The sequence below is a fragment of the Atractosteus spatula genome, chromosome 11, assembly GCF_055471065.1.
Source record: "Atractosteus spatula isolate fAtrSpa1 chromosome 11, fAtrSpa1.hap1, whole genome shotgun sequence".
Lineage (NCBI taxonomy): Eukaryota > Metazoa > Chordata > Actinopteri > Semionotiformes > Lepisosteidae > Atractosteus > Atractosteus spatula.
In genome coordinates, this window is record NC_142716.1 from 19630303 (window position 1) to 19651643 (window position 21341).

Consider the following 21341-nt stretch of genomic DNA (forward strand, 5'->3'; position numbering starts at 1 on the left):
CCGTGTAACTTATGGGGCAGCAACAGCACACTTTTCAAAACGTGTTTTTCAGCACGAAATAAACGCGTTTTCTCAGCCTTTGGAATCCCAGAGTAACTGCCTGGCTCAGAAGAGCCCACTGAGTCAGCCCTTACCCCAGTGTGCAGACGTTATCAAATCGTGTTTTTCAGCAGAAATAAACACGTTTTGTCAACTTTGGCCACCCCAATGTAACTTATGGGGCAGCAACAGCACACTGTTCAAAATGTGTTTTTCAGCCTGAAATAAACACGTATTCTCAGCCTTTGGAATCCCTGTGTAACTGCCTGGCTCAGAAGAGCCCACTGAGTCAGCCCTTACCCCAGTGTGCAGAAGTTGTCAAAACGTGTTTTTCAGCAGAAATAAACACGTTTTGGCAATTTTGGTCACCCCCATGTAACTTATGGGGCAGCAAGAGCACACTTTTCAAAATGTGTTTTTCAGCATGAAATAAACGCGTTTTCTCAGCCTTTGGAATCCCTGTGTAACTGCCTGGCTCAGAAGAGCCCACTGAGTCAGCCCTTAACCACAGTGTGCAGAAGTTGTCAAAACCTGTTTTTCAGCAGAAATAAACACGTTTTGGCAACTTTGGTCACCCCCATGCAACTTATGGGGCACCAACAGCACACTTTTCAAATCATGTTTTTCAGCCCGAAATAAATGCGTTTTCTCATCCTTTGGAATTCCAGTGTAACTGCCTGGCTCAGAAGAGCCCACTGAGTCAGCCGTTAATCCCAGTGTGCAGAAGTAGTCAAAACGTGTTTTCAGCAGAAATAAACACGTTTTGGCAAATTTGGTCTCCCCAATGTAACTTATGGGGCAGCATCAGCACACTTTTCAAAACGTGTTTTTCAGCCCGAAATAAACGCGTTTTCTCAGCCTTTGGAATCCCAGAGTAACTGCCTGGCTCAGAAGAGCCCACTGAGTCAGCCCTTACCCCAGTGTGCAGACGTTGTTAAAACGTGTTTTTCAGCAGAAATAAACACGTTTTGGCAACTTTGGTCACCCCCATGTAACTTATGGGGCAGCAACAGCACACTTTTCAAAGTGTGTTTTTCAGCCTGAAATAAACACGTTTTCTCAGCCTTTGGAATCCCTGTGTAACTGCCTGGCTCAGAAGAGCCCACTGAGTCAGCCCTTACCCCAGTGTGCAGAAGTTGTCAAAACGTGTTTTTCAGCAGAAATAAACACGTTTTGGCAATTTTGGTCACCCCCATGTAACTTATGTAGCAGCAACAGCACACTTTTCAAAACGTGTTTTTCAGCCCGAAATAAACGCGTTTTCTCAGCCTTTGGAATTCCAGTGTAACTTCCTGGCTCAGAAGAGCCCACTGAGTCAGCCCTTAACCCTAGTGTGCAGAAGTTGTCAAAACGTGTTTTTCAGCAGAAATAAACACGTTTTGGCAACATTGGTCACCCCCATGTAAATTATGTAGCAGCAACAGCACACTTTTCAAAACGTGTTTTTCAGCCCGAAATAAACGCGTTTTCTCAGCCTTTGGAATCCCAGTGTAACTGCCTGGCTAAGAAGAGCCCACTGAGTCAGCCCTTAACCCCAGTGTGCAGAAGTTGTCAAAACGTGTTTTTCAGCAGAAATAAACACGTTTTGGCAACGTTGGTCACCCCCATGTAACTTATGGGGCAGCAACAGCACACTTTTCAAAACGTGTTTTTCAGCCCGAAATAAACGCGTTTTCTCAGCCTTTGGAATCCCAGTGTAACTGCCTGGCTCAGAAGAGCCCACTGAGTCAGCCCTTAACCCCAGTGTGCAGAAGTTGTCAAAAGGTGTTTTTCAGCAGAAATAAACATGTTTTGGCAACATTGGTCACCCCCATGTAACTTATGTAGCAGCAACAGCACACTTTTCAAAACGTGTATTTCAGCCCGAAATAAATGCGTTTTCTCAGCCTTTGGAATACCAGTGTAATTGCGTGGCTCAGAAGAGCCCACTGAGTCAGCCCTTAACCCCAGTGTGCAGAAGTTGTCAAAACGTGTTTTTCAGCAGAAATAAACACGTATTGGCAACTTTGTACACCCCCATGTAACTTATGGGGCAGCAACAGCACACTTTTCAAAACGTGTTTCTCAGCCCGAAATAAACGCGTTTTCTCAGCCTTTGGAATCCCAGTGTAACTGCCTGGCTCAGAAGAGCCCCCTGAGTCAGCCCTTAACCCCAGTGTGCAGAAGTTGTCAAACCGTGTTTTCAGCAGAAATAAACACATTTTGGCAACTTTGGTCACCCTCATGCAACTTATGGGGTAGCAACAGCACACTTTTCAAAACGTGTTTTTCAGCCCGAAATAAACGCGTTTTCTCAGCCTTTGGAATCCCAGTGTAACCGCCTGGCTCAGAAGAGCCCACTGAGTCAGCCCTTAACCCCAGTGTGCAGAAGTTCTCAAAACGTGTTTTTCAGCAGAAATAAACACGTTTTGGCAACTTTGGTCACCCCCATGTAACTTATGGGGCAAGCAACAGCACACTTTTCAAAACGTGTTTTTCAGCCCGAAAGAAACGCATTTTCTCAGCCTTTGGAATCCCAGTGTAACTGCCTGGCTCAGAAGAGACCCCTGAGCCAGCCCTTAATCCCTGTGTGCAGAAGTTGTCAAAACATGTTTTTCAGATGAAATAAACACATTTTGGCAACTTTGGTCACTCCCATGTAACTTATGGGGCAGCAACAGCACACTTTTCAAAACGTGTTTTTCAGCCCGAAAGTAACGCGTTTTCTCAGCCTTTGGAATCCCAGTGTAACTGCCTGCCTCAGAAGAGCCCCCTGAGTCAGCCCATAACCCCAGTGTTCAGAAGTTGTCAAAACGTGTTTTTCAGCAGAAATAAACACGTTTTGGCAACCTTGCTCACCCCCATGTAACTTACGGGGCAGCTACAGCACACTTTTCAAAACATGTTTCTCAGCACGAAATAAACGCGTTTTCTCAGCCTTTGGAATCCCGGTGTAACTGCCTGGCTCAGAAGAGCCCACTGAGTCAGCCGTTAACTACAGTGTGCAGAAGTTGTCAAAACGTGTTTTTCAGCAGAAATAAACACGTTTTGGCAACTTTAGTCACCCCCGTGTAACTTATGGGGCAGCAACAGCACACTTTTCAAAACGTGTTTTTCAGCCCGAAATAAACGCGTTTTCTCAGCCTTTGGAATCCCAGAGTAACTGCCTGGCTCAGAAGAGCCCACTGAGTCAGCCCTTACCCCAGTGTGCAGACGTTATCAAATCGTGTTTTTCAGCAGAAATAAACACATTTTGGCAACTTTGGTCACCCCCATGCAACTTATGGGGTAGCAACAGCACACTTTTCAAAACGTGTTTTTCAGCCCGAAATAAACGCGTTTTCTCAGCCTTTGGAATCCCATTGTAACTGCCTGGCTCAGAAGAGCCCACTGAGTCAGCCCTTAACCCCAGTGTGCAGAAGTTGTCAAAACATGTATTTCAGCAGAAATAAACACGTTTTGGCAACTTTGGTCAACCCCATGCAACTTATGGGGCAGCAACAGCACACTTTTCAAAACGTGTTTTTCAGCCCGAAATAAACTCGTTTTCTCAACCTTTGGAATCCCAGTGTAACTGCCTGACTCAGAAGAGCCCACTGAGTCAGCCCTTCACCCCAGTGTGCAGAATTTGTCAAAACGTGTTTTTCAGCAGAAATAAACACGTTTTGGCAACTTTGGTCACCCCCGTGTAACTTATGGTGCAGCAACAGCACACTTTTCAAAACGTGTTTTTCAGACCGAAATAAACGCGTTTTCTCAGCCTTTGGAATCCCGGTGTAACTGCCTGGCTCAGAAGAGCCCACTGAGTCAGCCGTTAATCCTAGTGTGCAGAAGTTGTCAAAACGTGTTTTCAGCTGAAATAAACACGTTTTGGCAACTTTGGTCACCCCCATGTAACTTATGGGGCAGCAACAGCACACTTTTCAAAACGTGTTTTTCAGCCCGAAAGTAACGCGTTTTCTCAGCCTTTGGAATCCCAGTGTAACTGCCTGCCTCAGAAGAGCCCCCTGAGTCAGCCCATAACCCCAGTGTTCAGAAGTTGTCAAAACGTGTTTTTCAGCAGAAATAAACACGTTTTGGCAACCTTGCTCACCCCCATGTAACTTACGGGGCAGCTACAGCACACTTTTCAAAACATGTTTCTCAGCCCGAAATAAACGCGTTTTCTCAGCCTTTGGAATCCCGGTGTAACTGCCTGGCTCAGAAGAGCCCACTGAGTCAGTCGTTAACTACAGTGTGCAGAAGTTGTCAAAACGTGTTTTTCAGCAGAAATAAACACGTTCTGGCAACTTTAGTCACCCCCGTGTAACTTATGGGGCAGCAACAGCACACTTTTCAAAACGTGTTTTTCAGCCCGAAATAAACGCGTTTTCTCAGCCTTTGGAATCCCAGAGTAACTGCCTGGCTCAGAAGAGCCCACTGAGTCAGCCCTTACCCCAGTGTGCAGACATTATCAAATCGTGTTTTTCAGCAGAAATAAACACGTTTTGGCAACTTTGGTCACCCCCATGCAACTTATGGGGCACCAACAGCACACTTTTCGAAACGTTTTTCAGCCCGAAATAAACGCGTTTTCTCATCCTTTGGAATTCCAGTGTAACTGCCTGGCTCAGAAGAGCCCACTGAGTCAGCCCTTAACCCTAATGTGCAGAAGTTGTCAAAACGTGTTTTTCAGCAGAAATAAACACGTTTTGGCAACATTGGTCACCCCCATGTAAATTATGTAGCAGCAACAGCACACTTTTCAAAACGTGTTTTTCAGCCCGAAATAAACGCGTTTTCTCAGCCTTTGGAATCCCAGAGTAACTGCCTGGCTCAGAAGAGCCCACTGAGTCAGCCCTTACCCCAGTGTGCAGACGTTATCAAATCGTGTTTTTCAGCAGAAATAAACACGTTTTGGCAACTTTGGTCACCCCAATGTAACTTATGGGGCAACAACAGCACACTTTTCAAAATGTGTTTTTCAGCCTGAAATAAACACGTTTTCTCACCCTTTGGAATCCCTGTGTAACTGCCTGGCTCAGAAGAGCCCACTGAGTCAGCCCTTACCCCAGTGTGCAGAAGTTGTCAAAACGTGTTTTTCAGCAGAAATAAACACGTTCTGGCAATTTTGGTCACCCCCATGTAACTTATGGGGCAGCAACAGCACACTTTTCAAAATGTGTTTTTCAGCCTGAAATAAACACGTTTTCTCAGCCTTTGGAATCCCTGTGTAACTGCCTGGCTCAGAAGAGCCCACTGAGTCAGCCCTTAACCACAGTGTGCAGAAGTTGTCAAAACGTGTTTTTCAGCAGAAATAAACACGTTTTGGCAAATTTGGACTCCCCCATGTAAATTATGGGGCAGCAAGAGCACACTTTTCAAAACGTGTTTTTCAGCCCGGAATAAACGCGTTTTCTCATCCTTTGGAATCCCGGTGTAACTGCCTGGCTCAGAAGAGCCCACTGAGTCAGCTGTTAATCCCAGTGTGCAGAAGTAGTCAAAATGTGTTTTCAGCAGAAATAAACACGTTTTGGCAACTTTGGTCTCCCCCATGTAACTTATGGGGCAGCAACAGCACACTTTTCAAAACGTGTTTTTCAGCCCTAAAGTAACGCGTTTTCTCAGCCTTTGGAATCCCAGTGTAACCGCCTGGCTCAGAAGAGCCCACTGAGTCAGCCCTTAACCCCAGTGTGCAGAAGTTCTCAAAACGTGTTTTTCAGCAGAAATAAACACGTTTTGGCATCTTTGGTCACCCCCATGTAACTTATGGGGCAAGCAACAGCACACTTTTCAAAACGTGTTTTTCAGCCCGAAAGAAACGCATTTTCTCAGCCTTTGGAATCCCAGTGTAACTGCCTGGCTCAGAAGAGACCCCTGAGCCAGCCCTTAACCCCTGTGTGCAGAAGTTGTCAAAACATGTTTTTCAGATGAAATAAACACATTTTGGCAACTTTGGTCACCCCCATGTAACTTATGGGGCAGCAACAGCACACTTTTCAAAATGTGTTTTTCAGCCTGAAATAAACACGTTTTCTCAGCCTTTGGAATCCCTGTGTAACTGCCTGGCTCAGAAGAGCCCACTGATTCAGCCCTTAACCACAGTGTGCAGAAGTTGTCAAAACGTGTTTTTCAGCAGAAATAAACACGTTTTGGCAACTTTGGTCACCCCCATGCAACTTATGGGGCACCAACAGCACACTTTTCAAAACATGTTTTTCAGCCCGAAATAAACGCGTTTTCTCATCCTTTGGAATTCCAGTGTAACTGCCTGGCTCAGAAGAGCCCACTGAGTCAGCCCTTAACCCTAGTGTGCAGAAGTTGTCAAAACATGTTTTTCAGCAGAAATAAACACGTTTTGGCAACTTTGGTCACCCCCATGCAACATATGGGGCAGCAACAGCACAATTTTCAAAACGTGTTTTTCAGCCCGAAATAAACTCGTTTTCTCAACCTTTGGAATCCCAGTGTAACTGCCTGACTCAGAAGAGCCCACTGAGTCAGCCCTTAACCCCAGTGTGCAGAACTTGTCAAAACGTGTTTTTCAGCAGAAATAAACACGTTTTGGCAAATTTGGACACCCCCATGTAACTTATGGGGCAGCAACAGCACACTTTTCATAACGTGTTTTTCAGCCCGAAAGTAACGCGTTTTCTCAGCCTTTGGAATCCCAGTGTAACTGCCTGCCTCAGAAGAGCCCCCTGAGTCAGCCCATAACCCCAGTGTTCAGAAGTTGTCAAAACGTGTTTTTCAGCAGAAATAAACACGTTTTGGCAACCTTGCTCACCCCCATGTAACTTACGGGGCAGCTACAGCACACTTTTCAAAACATGTTTCTCAGCCCGAAATAAACGCGTTTTCTCAGCCTTTGGAATCCCGGTGTAACTGCCTGGCTCAGAAGAGCCCACTGAGTCAGCCGTTAACTCCAGTGTGCAGAAGTTGTCAAAACGTGTTTTTCAGCAGAAATAAACACGTTTTGGCAACTTTAGTCACCCCCGTGTAACTTATGGGGCAGCAACAGCACACTTTTCAAAACGTGTTTTTCAGCACGAAATAAACGCGTTTTCTCAGCCTTTGGAATCCCAGAGTAACTGCCTGGCTCAGAAGAGCCCACTGAGTCAGCCCTTACCCCAGTGTGCAGACGTTATCAAATCGTGTTTTTCAGCAGAAATAAACACGTTTTGTCAACTTTGGCCACCCCAATGTAACTTATGGGGCAGCAACAGCACACTGTTCAAAATGTGTTTTTCAGCCTGAAATAAACACGTATTCTCAGCCTTTGGAATCCCTGTGTAACTGCCTGGCTCAGAAGAGCCCACTGAGTCAGCCCTTACCCCAGTGTGCAGAAGTTGTCAAAACGTGTTTTTCAGCAGAAATAAACACGTTTTGGCAATTTTGGTCACCCCCATGTAACTTATGGGGCAGCAAGAGCACACTTTTCAAAATGTGTTTTTCAGCATGAAATAAACGCGTTTTCTCAGCCTTTGGAATCCCTGTGTAACTGCCTGGCTCAGAAGAGCCCACTGAGTCAGCCCTTAACCACAGTGTGCAGAAGTTGTCAAAACCTGTTTTTCAGCAGAAATAAACACGTTTTGGCAACTTTGGTCACCCCCATGCAACTTATGGGGCACCAACAGCACACTTTTCAAATCATGTTTTTCAGCCCGAAATAAATGCGTTTTCTCATCCTTTGGAATTCCAGTGTAACTGCCTGGCTCAGAAGAGCCCACTGAGTCAGCCGTTAATCCCAGTGTGCAGAAGTAGTCAAAACGTGTTTTCAGCAGAAATAAACACGTTTTGGCAAATTTGGTCTCCCCAATGTAACTTATGGGGCAGCATCAGCACACTTTTCAAAACGTGTTTTTCAGCCCGAAATAAACGCGTTTTCTCAGCCTTTGGAATCCCAGAGTAACTGCCTGGCTCAGAAGAGCCCACTGAGTCAGCCCTTACCCCAGTGTGCAGACGTTGTTAAAACGTGTTTTTCAGCAGAAATAAACACGTTTTGGCAACTTTGGTCACCCCCATGTAACTTATGGGGCAGCAACAGCACACTTTTCAAAGTGTGTTTTTCAGCCTGAAATAAACACGTTTTCTCAGCCTTTGGAATCCCTGTGTAACTGCCTGGCTCAGAAGAGCCCACTGAGTCAGCCCTTACCCCAGTGTGCAGAAGTTGTCAAAACGTGTTTTTCAGCAGAAATAAACACGTTTTGGCAACATTGGTCACCCCCATGTAAATTATGTAGCAGCAACAGCACACTTTTCAAAACGTGTTTTTCAGCCCGAAATAAACGCGTTTTCTCAGCCTTTGGAATCCCAGTGTAACTGCCTGGCTAAGAAGAGCCCACTGAGTCAGCCCTTAACCCCAGTGTGCAGAAGTTGTCAAAACGTGTTTTTCAGCAGAAATAAACACGTTTTGGCAACGTTGGTCACCCCCATGTAACTTATGGGGCAGCAACAGCACACTTTTCAAAACGTGTTTTTCAGCCCGAAATAAACGCGTTTTCTCAGCCTTTGGAATCCCAGTGTAACTGCCTGGCTCAGAAGAGCCCACTGAGTCAGCCCTTAACCCCAGTGTGCAGAAGTTGTCAAAAGGTGTTTTTCAGCAGAAATAAACACGTTTTGGCAACATTGGTCACCCCCATGTAACTTATGTAGCAGCAACAGCACACTTTTCAAAACGTGTATTTCAGCCCGAAATAAATGCGTTTTCTCAGCCTTTGGAATCCCAGTGTAATTGCGTGGCTCAGAAGAGCCCACTGAGTCAGCCCTTAACCCCAGTGTGCAGAAGTTGTCAAAACGTGTTTTTCAGCAGAAATAAACACGTATTGGCAACTTTGTACACCCCCATGTAACTTATGGGGCAGCAACAGCACACTTTTCAAAACGTGTTTCTCAGCCCGAAATAAACGCGTTTTCTCAGCCTTTGGAATCCCAGTGTAACTGCCTGGCTCAGAAGAGCCCCCTGAGTCAGCCCTTAACCCCAGTGTGCAGAAGTTGTCAAACCGTGTTTTCAGCAGAATTAAACACATTTTGGCAACTTTGGTCACCCCCATGCAACTTATGGGGTAGCAACAGCACACTTTTCAAAACGTGTTTTTCAGCCCGAAATAAACTCGTTTTCTCAACCTTTGGAATCCCAGTGTAACTGCCTGACTCAGAAGAGCCCACTGAGTCAGCCCTTCACCCCAGTGTGCAGAATTTGTCAAAACGTGTTTTTCAGCAGAAATAAACACGTTTTGGCAACTTTGGTCACCCCCGTGTAACTTATGGTGCAGCAACAGCACACTTTTCAAAACGTGTTTTTCAGACCGAAATAAACGCGTTTTCTCAGCCTTTGGAATCCCGGTGTAACTGCCTGGCTCAGAAGAGCCCACTGAGTCAGCCGTTAATCCTAGTGTGCAGAAGTTGTCAAAACGTGTTTTCAGCTGAAATAAACACGTTTTGGCAACTTTGGTCACCCCCATGTAACTTATGGGGCAGCAACAGCACACTTTTCAAAACGTGTTTTTCAGCCCGAAAGTAACGCGTTTTCTCAGCCTTTGGAATCCCAGTGTAACTGCCTGCCTCAGAAGAGCCCCCTGAGTCAGCCCATAACCCCAGTGTTCAGAAGTTGTCAAAACGTGTTTTTCAGCAGAAATAAACACGTTTTGGCAACCTTGCTCACCCCCATGTAACTTACGGGGCAGCTACAGCACACTTTTCAAAACATGTTTCTCAGCCCGAAATAAATGCGTTTTCTCAGCCTTTGGAATCCCGGTGTAACTGCCTGGCTCAGAAGAGCCCACTGAGTCAGTCGTTAACTACAGTGTGCAGAAGTTGTCAAAACGTGTTTTTCAGCAGAAATAAACACGTTCTGGCAACTTTAGTCACCCCCGTGTAACTTATGGGGCAGCAACAGCACACTTTTCAAAACGTGTTTTTCAGCCCGAAATAAACGCGTTTTCTCAGCCTTTGGAATCCCAGAGTAACTGCCTGGCTCAGAAGAGCCCACTGAGTCAGCCCTTACCCCAGTGTGCAGACGTTATCAAATCGTGTTTTTCAGCAGAAATAAACACGTTTTGGCAACTTTGGTCATCCCAATGTAACTTATGGGGCAACAACAGCACACTTTTCAAAATGTGTTTTTCAGCCTGAAATAAACACGTTTTCTCACCCTTTGGAATCCCTGTGTAACTGCCTGGCTCAGAAGAGCCCACTGAGTCAGCCCTTACCCCAGTGTGCAGAAGTTGTCAAAACGTGTTTTTCAGCAGAAATAAACACGTTTTGGCAATTTTGGTCACCCCCATGTAACTTATGGGGCAGCAACAGCACACTTTTCAAAATGTGTTTTTCAGCCTGAAATAAACACGTTTTCTCAGCCTTTGGAATCCCTGTGTAACTGCCTGGCTCAGAAGAGCCCACTGAGTCAGCCCTTAACCACAGTGTGCAGAAGTTGTCAAAACGTGTTTTTCAGCAGAAATAAACACGTTTTGGCAACTTTGGTCACCCCCATGCAACTTTTGGGGCAGCAACAGCACACTTTTCAAAACGTGTTTTTTAGCCCGAAATAAACGTGTTTTCTCAGCCTTTGGAATCCCAGTGTAACTGCCTGGCTCAGAAGAGCCCACTGAGTCAGCCCTTAACCCCAGTGTGCAGAACTTGTCAAAACGTGTTTTTCAGCAGAAATAAACACGTTTTGGCAAATTTGGACTCCCCCATGTAAATTATGGGGCAGCAAGAGCACACTTTTCAAAACGTGTTTTTCAGCCCGGAATAAACGCGTTTTCTCATCCTTTGGAATCCCGGTGTAACTGCCTGGCTCAGAAGAGCCCACTGAGTCAGCTGTTAATCCCAGTGTGCAGAAGTAGTCAAAATGTGTTTTCAGCAGAAATAAACACGTTTTGGCAACTTTGGTCTCCCCCATGTAACTTATGGGGCAGCAACAGCACACTTTTCAAAACGTGTTTTTCAGCCCTAAAGTAACGCGTTTTCTCAGCCTTTGGAATCCCAGTGTAATCGCCTGGCTCAGAAGAGCCCACTGAGTCAGCCCTTAACCCCAGTGTGCAGAAGTTCTCAAAACGTGTTTTTCAGCAGAAATAAACACGTTTTGGCATCTTTGGTCACCCCCATGTAACTTATGGGGCAAGCAACAGCACACTTTTCAAAACGTGTTTTTCAGCCCGAAATAAACGCGTTTTCTCAGCCTTTGGAATCCCAGTGTAACTGCCTGGCTAAGAAGAGCCCACTGAGTCAGCCCTTAACCCCAGTGTGCAGAAGTTGTCAAAACGTGTTTTTCAGCAGAAATAAACACGTTTTGGCAACGTTGGTCACCCCCATGTAACTTATGGGGCAGCAACAGCACACTTTTCAAAACGTGTTTTTCAGCCCGAAATAAACGCGTTTTCTCAGCCTTTGGAATCCCAGTGTAACTGCCTGGCTCAGAAGAGCCCACTGAGTCAGCCCTTAACCCCAGTGTGCAGAAGTTGTCAAAAGGTGTTTTTCAGCAGAAATAAACACGTTTTGGCAACATTGGTCACCCCCATGTAACTTATGTAGCAGCAACAGCACACTTTTCAAAACGTGTATTTCAGCCCGAAATAAATGCGTTTTCTCAGCCTTTGGAATCCCAGTGTAATTGCGTGGCTCAGAAGAGCCCACTGAGTCAGCCCTTAACCCCAGTGTGCAGAAGTTGTCAAAACGTGTTTTTCAGCAGAAATAAACACGTATTGGCAACTTTGTACACCCCCATGTAACTTATGGGGCAGCAACAGCACACTTTTCAAAACGTGTTTCTCAGCCCGAAATAAACGCGTTTTCTCAGCCTTTGGAATCCCAGTGTAACTGCCTGGCTCAGAAGAGCCCCCTGAGTCAGCCCTTAACCCCAGTGTGCAGAAGTTGTCAAACCGTGTTTTCAGCAGAAATAAACACATTTTGGCAACTTTGGTCACCCCCATGCAACTTATGGGGTAGCAACAGCACACTTTTCAAAACGTGTTTTTCAGCCCGAAATAAACTCGTTTTCTCAACCTTTGGAATCCCAGTGTAACTGCCTGACTCAGAAGAGCCCACTGAGTCAGCCCTTCACCCCAGTGTGCAGAATTTGTCAAAACGTGTTTTTCAGCAGAAATAAACACGTTTTGGCAACTTTGGTCACCCCCGTGTAACTTATGGGGCAGCAACAGCACACTTTTCAAAACGTGTTTTTCAGCCCGAAATAAACGCGTTTTCTCAGCCTTTGGAATCCCAGTGTAACTGCCTGGCTAAGAAGAGCCCACTGAGTCAGCCCTTAACCCCAGTGTGCAGAAGTTGTCAAAACGTGTTTTTCAGCAGAAATAAACACGTTTTGGCAACGTTGGTCACCCCCATGTAACTTATGGGGCAGCAACAGCACACTTTTCAAAACGTGTTTTTCAGCCCGAAATAAACGCGTTTTCTCAGCCTTTGGAATCCCAGTGTAACTGCCTGGCTCAGAAGAGCCCACTGAGTCAGCCCTTAACCCCAGTGTGCAGAAGTTGTCAAACCGTGTTTTCAGCAGAAATAAACACATTTTGGCAACTTTGGTCACCCTCATGCAACTTATGGGGTAGCAACAGCACACTTTTCAAAACGTTTTTTTCAGCCCGAAATAAACGCGTTTTCTCAGCCTTTGGAATCCCAGTGTAACCGCCTGGCTCAGAAGAGCCCACTGAGTCAGCCCTTAACCCCAGTGTGCAGAAGTTCTCAAAACGTGTTTTTCAGCAGAAATAAACACGTTTTGGCAACTTTGGTCACCCCCATGTAACTTATGGGGCAAGCAACAGCACACTTTTCAAAACGTGTTTTTCAGCCCGAAAGAAACGCATTTTCTAAGCCTTTGGAATCCCAGTGTAACTGCCTGGCTCAGAAGAGACCCCTGAGCCAGCCCTTAATCCCTGTGTGCAGAAGTTGTCAAAACATGTTTTTCAGATGAAATAAACACATTTTGGCAACTTTGGTCACTCCCATGTAACTTATGGGGCAGCAACAGCACACTTTTCAAAACGTGTTTTTCAGCCCGAAAGTAACGCGTTTTCTCAGCCTTTGGAATCCCAGTGTAACTGCCTGCCTCAGAAGAGCCCCCTGAGTCAGCCCATAACCCCAGTGTTCAGAAGTTGTCAAAACGTGTTTTTCAGCAGAAATAAACACGTTTTGGCAACCTTGCTCACCCCCATGTAACTTACGGGGCAGCTACAGCACACTTTTCAAAACATGTTTCTCAGCCCGAAATAAACGCGTTTTCTCAGCCTTTGGAATCCCGGTGTAACTGCCTGGCTCAGAAGAGCCCACTGAGTCAGCCGTTAACTACAGTGTGCAGAAGTTGTCAAAACGTGTTTTTCAGCAGAAATAAACACGTTTTGGCAACTTTAGTCACCCCCGTGTAACTTATGGGGCAGCAACAGCACACTTTTCAAAACGTGTTTTTCAGCCCGAAATAAACGCGTTTTCTCAGCCTTTGGAATCCCAGAGTAACTGCCTGGCTCAGAAGAGCCCACTGAGTCAGCCCTTACCCCAGTGTGCAGACGTTATCAAATCGTGTTTTTCAGCAGAAATAAACACATTTTGGCAACTTTGGTCACCCCCATGCAACTTATGGGGTAGCAACAGCACACTTTTCAAAACGTGTTTTTCAGCCCGAAATAAACGCGTTTTCTCAGCCTTTGGAATCCCATTGTAACTGCCTGGCTCAGAAGAGCCCACTGAGTCAGCCCTTAACCCCAGTGTGCAGAAGTTGTCAAAACATGTATTTCAGCAGAAATAAACACGTTTTGGCAACTTTGGTCAACCCCATGCAACTTATGGGGCAGCAACAGCACACTTTTCAAAACGTGTTTTTCAGCCCGAAATAAACTCGTTTTCTCAACCTTTGGAATCCCAGTGTAACTGCCTGACTCAGAAGAGCCCACTGAGTCAGCCCTTCACCCCAGTGTGCAGAATTTGTCAAAACGTGTTTTTCAGCAGAAATAAACACGTTTTGGCAACTTTGGTCACCCCCGTGTAACTTATGGTGCAGCAACAGCACACTTTTCAAAACGTGTTTTTCAGACCGAAATAAACGCGTTTTCTCAGCCTTTGGAATCCCGGTGTAACTGCCTGGCTCAGAAGAGCCCACTGAGTCAGCCGTTAATCCTAGTGTGCAGAAGTTGTCAAAACGTGTTTTCAGCTGAAATAAACACGTTTTGGCAACTTTGGTCACCCCCATGTAACTTATGGGGCAGCAACAGCACACTTTTCAAAACGTGTTTTTCAGCCCGAAAGTAACGCGTTTTCTCAGCCTTTGGAATCCCAGTGTAACTGCCTGCCTCAGAAGAGCCCCCTGAGTCAGCCCATAACCCCAGTGTTCAGAAGTTGTCAAAACGTGTTTTTCAGCAGAAATAAACACGTTTTGGCAACCTTGCTCACCCCCATGTAACTTACGGGGCAGCTACAGCACACTTTTCAAAACATGTTTCTCAGCCCGAAATAAACGCGTTTTCTCAGCCTTTGGAATCCCGGTGTAACTGCCTGGCTCAGAAGAGCCCACTGAGTCAGTCGTTAACTACAGTGTGCAGAAGTTGTCAAAACGTGTTTTTCAGCAGAAATAAACACGTTCTGGCAACTTTAGTCACCCCCGTGTAACTTATGGGGCAGCAACAGCACACTTTTCAAGACGTGTTTTTCAGCCCGAAATAAACGCGTTTTCTCAGCCTTTGGAATCCCAGAGTAACTGCCTGGCTCAGAAGAGCCCACTGAGTCAGCCCTTACCCCAGTGTGCAGACATTATCAAATCGTGTTTTTCAGCAGAAATAAACACGTTTTGGCAACTTTGGTCACCCCAATGTAACTTATGGGGCAACAACAGCACACTTTTCAAAATGTGTTTTTCAGCCTGAAATAAACACGTTTTCTCACCCTTTGGAATCCCTGTGTAACTGCCTGGCTCAGAAGAGCCCACTGAGTCAGCCCTTACCCCAGTGTGCAGAAGTTGTCAAAACGTGTTTTTCAGCAGAAATAAACACGTTTTGGCAATTTTGGTCACCCCCATGTAACTTATGGGGCAGCAACAGCACACTTTTCAAAATGTGTTTTTCAGCCTGAAATAAACACGTTTTCTCAGCCTTTGGAATCCCTGTGTAACTGCCTGGCTCAGAAGAGCCCACTGAGTCAGCCCTTAACCACAGTGTGCAGAAGTTGTCAAAACGTGTTTTTCAGCAGAAATAAACACGTTTTGGCAACTTTGGTCACCCCCATGCAACTTATGGGGCACCAACAGCACACTTTTCGAAACGTTTTTCAGCCCGAAATAAACGCGTTTTCTCATCCTTTGGAATTCCAGTGTAACTGCCTGGCTCAGAAGAGCCCACTGAGTCAGCCCTTAACCCTAATGTGCAGAAGTTGTCAAAACGTGTTTTTCAGCAGAAATAAACACGTTTTGGCAACATTGGTCACCCCCATGTAAATTATGTAGCAGCAACAGCACACTTTTCAAAACGTGTTTTTCAGCCCGAAATAAACGCGTTTTCTCAGCCTTTGGAATCCCAGAGTAACTGCCTGGCTCAGAAGAGCCCACTGAGTCAGCCCTTACCCCAGTGTGCAGACGTTATCAAATCGTGTTTTTCAGCAGAAATAAACACGTTTTGGCAACTTTGGTCACCCCCATGTAACTTATGGGGCAGCAACAGCACACTTTTCAAAATGTGTTTTTCAGCCTGAAATAAACACGTTTTCTCAGCCTTTGGAATCCCTGTGTAACTGCCTGGCTCAGAAGAGCCCACTGAGTCAGCCCTTAACCACAGTGTGCAGAAGTTGTCAAAACGTGTTTTTCAGCAGAAATAAACACGTTTTGGCAACTTTGGTCACCCCCATGCAACTTATGGGGCACCAACAGCACACTTTTCAAAACATGTTTTTCAGGCCGAAATAAACGCGTTTTCTCATCCTTTGGAATTCCAGTGTAACTGCCTGGCTCAGAAGAGCCCACTGAGTCAGCCCTTAACCCTAATGTGCAGAAGTTGTCAAAACGTGTTTTTCAGCAGAAATAAACACGTTTTGGCAACATTGGTCACCCCCATGTAAATTATGTAGCAGCAACAGCACACTTTTCAAAACGTGTTTTTCAGCCCGAAATAAACGCGTTTTCTCAGCCTTTGGAATCCCAGAGTAACTGCCTGGCTCAGAAGAGCCCACTGAGTCAGCCCTTACCCCAGTGTGCAGACGTTATCAAATCGTGTTTTTCAGCAGAAATAAACACGTTTTGGCAACTTTGGTCACCCCAATGTAACTTATGGGGCAACAACAGCACACTTTTCAAAATGTGTTTTTCAGCCTGAAATAAACACGTTTTCTCACCCTTTGGAATCCCTGTGTAACTGCCTGGCTCAAAGAGCCCACTGAGTCAGCCCTTACCCCAGTGTGCAGAAGTTGTCAAAACGTGTTTTTCAGCAGAAATAAACACGTTTTGGCAATTTTGGTCACCCCCATGTAACTTATGGGGCAGCAACAGCACACTTTTCAAAATGTGTTTTTCAGCCTGAAATAAACACGTTTTCTCAGCCTTTGGAATCCCTGTGTAACTGCCTGGCTCAGAAGAGCCCACTGAGTCAGCCCTTAACCACAGTGTGCAGAAGTTGTCAAAACGTGTTTTTCAGCAGAAATAAACACGTTTTGGCAACTTTGGTCACCCCCATGCAACTTTTGGGGCAGCAACAGCACCCTTTTCAAAACGTGTTTTTTAGCCCGAAATAAACGTGTTTTCTCAGCCTTTGGAATCCCAGTGTAACTGCCTGGCTCAGAAGAGCCCACTGAGTCAGCTGTTAATCCCAGTGTGCAGAAGTAGTCAAAATGTGTTTTCAGCAGAAATAAACACGTTTTGGCAACTTTGGTCTCCCCCATGTAACTTATGGGGCAGCAACAGCACACTTTTCAAAACGTGTTTTTCAGCCCTAAAGTAACGCGTTTTCTCAGCCTTTGGAATCCCAGTGTAACCGCCTGGCTCAGAAGAGCCCACTGAGTCAGCCCTTAACCCCAGTGTGCAGAAGTTCTCAAAACGTGTTTTTCAGCAGAAATAAACACGTTTTGGCATCTTTGGTCACCCCCATGTAACTTATGGGGCAAGCAACAGCACACTTTTCAAAACGTGTTTTTCAGCCCGAAAGAAACGCATTTTCTCAGCCTTTGGAATCCCAGTGTAACTGCCTGGCTCAGAAGAGACCCCTGAGCCAGCCCTTAACCCCTGTGTGCAGAAGTTGTCAAAACATGTTTTTCAGATGAAATAAACACATTTTGGCAACTTTGGTCACCCCCATGTAACTTATGGGGCAGCAACAGCACACTTTTCAAAATGTGTTTTTCAGCCTGAAATAAACACGTTTTCTCAGCCTTTGGAATCCCTGTGTAACTGCCTGGCTCAGAAGAGCCCACTGAGTCAGCCCTTAACCACAGTGTGCAGAAGTTGTCAAAACGTGTTTTTCAGCAGAAATAAACACGTTTTGGCAACTTTGGTCACCCCCATGCAACTTATGGGGCACCAACAGCACACTTTTCAAAACATGTTTTTCAGCCCGAAATAAACGCGTTTTCTCATCCTTTGGAATTCCAGTGTAACTGCCTGGCTCAGAAGAGCCCACTGAGTCAGCCCTTAACCCTAGTGTGCAGAAGTTGTCAAAACATGTTTTTCAGCAGAAATAAACACGTTTTGGCAACTTTGGTCACCCCCATGCAACATATGGGGCAGCAACAGCACAATTTTCAAAACGTGTTTTTCAGCCCGAAATAAACTCGTTTTCTCAACCTTTGGAATCCCAGTGTAACTGCCTGACTCAGAAGAGCCCACTGAGTCAGCCCTTAACCCCAGTGTGCAGAACTTGTCAAAACGTGTTTTTCAGCAGAAATAAACACGTTTTGGCAAATTTGGACACCCCCATGTAACTTATGGGGCAGCAACAGCACACTTTTCATAACGTGTTTTTCAGCCCGAAAGTAACGCGTTTTCTCAGCCTTTGGAATCCCAGTGTAACTGCCTGCCTCAGAAGAGCCCCCTGAGTCAGCCCATAACCCCAGTGTTCAGAAGTTGTCAAAACGTGTTTTTCAGCAAAAATAAACACGTTTTGGCAACCTTGCTCACCCCCATGTAACTTACGGGGCAGCTACAGCACACTTTTCAAAACATGTTTCTCAGCCCGAAAAAAACGCGTTTTCTCAGCCTTTGGAATCCCAGAGTAACTGCCTGGCTCAGAAGAGCCCACTGAGTCAGCCCTTACCCCAGTGTGCAGACGTTATCAAATCGTGTTTTTCAGCAGAAATAAACACGTTTTGTCAACTTTGGCCACCCCAATGTAACTTATGGGGCAGCAACAGCACACTGTTCAAAATGTGTTTTTCAGCCTGAAATAAACACGTATTCTCAGCCTTTGGAATCCCTGTGTAACTGCCTGGCTCAGAAGAGCCCACTGAGTCAGCCCTTACCCCAGTGTGCAGAAGTTGTCAAAACGTGTTTTTCAGCAGAAATAAACACGTTTTGGAAATTTTGGTCACCCCCATGTAACTTATGGGGCAGCAAGAGCACACTTTTCAAAATGTGTTTTTCAGCATGAAATAAACGCGTTTTCTCAGCCTTTGGAATCCCTGTGTAACTGCCTGGCTCAGAAGAGCCCACTGAGTCAGCCCTTAACCACAGTGTGCAGAAGTTGTCAAAACCTGTTTTTCAGCAGAAATAAACACGTTTTGGCAACTTTGGTCACCCCCATGCAACTTATGGGGCACCAACAGCACACTTTTCAAATCATGTTTTTCAGCCCGAAATAAATGCGTTTTCTCATCCTTTGGAATTCCAGTGTAACTGCCTGGCTCAGAAGAGCCCACTGAGTCAGCCGTTAATCCCAGTGTGCAGAAGTAGTCAAAACGTGTTTTCAGCAGAAATAAACACGTTTTGGCAAATTTGGTCTCCCCAATGTAACTTATGGGGCAGCATCAGCACACTTTTCAAAACGTGTTTTTCAGCCCGAAATAAACGCGTTTTCTCAGCCTTTGGAATCCCAGAGTAACTGCCTGGCTCAGAAGAGCCCACTGAGTCAGCCCTTACCCCAGTGTGCAGACGTTGTTAAAACGTGTTTTTCAGCAGAAATAAACACGTTTTGGCAACTTTGGTCACCCCCATGTAACTTATGGGGCAGCAACAGCACACTTTTCAAAGTGTGTTTTTCAGCCTGAAATAAACACGTTTTCTCAGCCTTTGGAATCCCTGTGTAACTGCCTGGCTCAGAAGAGCCCACTGAGTCAGCCCTTACCCCAGTGTGCAGAAGTTGTCAAAACGTGTTTTTCAGCAGAAATAAACACGTTTTGGCAATTTTGGTCACCCCCATGTAACTTATGGGGCAGCAACAGCACACTTTTCAAAACGTGTTTTTCAGCCCGAAATAAACGCGTTTTCTCAGCCTTTGGAATTCCAGTGTAACTGCCTGGCTCAGAAGAGCCCACTGAGTCAGCCCTTAACCCTAGTGTGCAGAAGTTGTCAAAACGTGTTTTTCAGCAGAAATAAACACGTTTTGGCAACATTGGTCACCCCCATGTAAATTATGTAGCAGCAACAGCACACTTTTCAAAACGTGTTTTTCAGCCCGAAATAAACGCGTTTTCTCAGCCTTTGGAATCCCAGTGTAACTGCCTGGCTAAGAAGAGCCCACTGAGTCAGCCCTTAACCCCAGTGTGCAGAAGTTGTCAAAACGTGTTTTTCAGCAGAAATAAACACGTTTTGGCAACGTTGGTCACCCCCATGTAACTTATGGGGCAGCAACAGCACACTTTTCAAAACGTGTTTTTCAGCCCGAAATAAACGCGTTTTCTCAGCCTTTGGAATCCCAGTGTAACTGCCTGGCTCAGAAGAGCCCACTGAGTCAGCCCTTAACCCCAGTGTGCAGAAGTTGTCAAAAGGTGTTTTTCAGCAGAAATAAACACGTTTTGGCAACATTGGTCACCCCCATGTAACTTATGTAGCAGCAACAGCACACTTTTCAAAACGTGTATTTCAGCCCGAAATAAATGCGTTTTCTCAGCCTTTGGAATCCCAGTGTAATTGCGTGGCTCAGAAGAGCCCACTGAGTCAGCCCTTAACCCCAGTGTGCAGAAGTTGTCAAAACGTGTTTTTCAGCAGAAATAAACACGTATTGGCAACTTTGTACACCCCCATGTAACTTATGGGGCAGCAACAGCACACTTTTCAAAACGTGTTTCTCAGCCCGAAATAAACGCGTTTTCTCAGCCTTTGGAATCCCAGTGTAACTGCCTGGCTCAGAAGAGCCCCCTGAGTCAGCCCTTAACCCCAGTGTGCAGAAGTTGTCAAACCGTGTTTTCAGCAGAAATAAACACATTTTGGCAACTTTGGTCACCCTCATGCAACTTATGGGGTAGCAACAGCACACTTTTCAAAACGTGTTTTTCAGCCCGAAATAAACGCGTTTTCTCAGCCTTTGGAATCCCAGTGTAACCGCCTGGCTCAGAAGAGCCCACTGAGTCAGCCCTTAACCCCAGTGTGCAGAAGTTCTCAAAACGTGTTTTTCAGCAGAAATAAACACGTTTTGGCAACTTTGGTCACCCCCATGTAACTTATGGGGCAAGCAACAGCACACTTTTCAAAACGTGTTTTTCAGCCCGAAAGAAACGCATTTTCTCAGCCTTTGGAATCCCAGTGTAACTGCCTGGCTCAGAAGAGACCCCTGAGCCAGCCCTTAATCCCTGTGTGCAGAAGTTGTCAAAACATGTTTTTCAGATGAAATAAACACATTTTGGCAACTTTGGTCACTCCCATGTAACTTATGGGGCAGCAACAGCACACTTTTCAAAACGTGTTTTTCAGCCCGAAAGTAACGCGTTTTCTCAGCCTTTGGAATCCCAGTGTAACTGCCTGCCTCAGAAGAGCCCCCTGAGTCAGCCCATAACCCCAGTGTTCAGAAGTTGTCAAAACGTGTTTTTCAGCAGAAATAAACACGTTTTGGCAACCTTGCTCACCCCCATGTAACTTACGGGGCAGCTACAGCACACTTTTCAAAACATGTTTCTCAGCCCGAAATAAACGCGTTTTCTCAGCCTTTGGAATCCCGGTGTAACTGCCTGGCTCAGAAGAGCCCACTGAGTCAGCCGTTAACTACAGTGTGCAGAAGTTGTCAAAACGTGTTTTTCAGCAGAAATAAACACGTTTTGGCAACTTTAGTCACCCCCGTGTAACTTATGGGGCAGCAACAGCACACTTTTCAAAACGTGTTTTTCAGCCCGAAATAAACGCGTTTTCTCAGCCTTTGGAATCCCAGAGTAACTGCCTGGCTCAGAAGAGCCCACTGAGTCAGCCCTTACCCCAGTGTGCAGACGTTATCAAATCG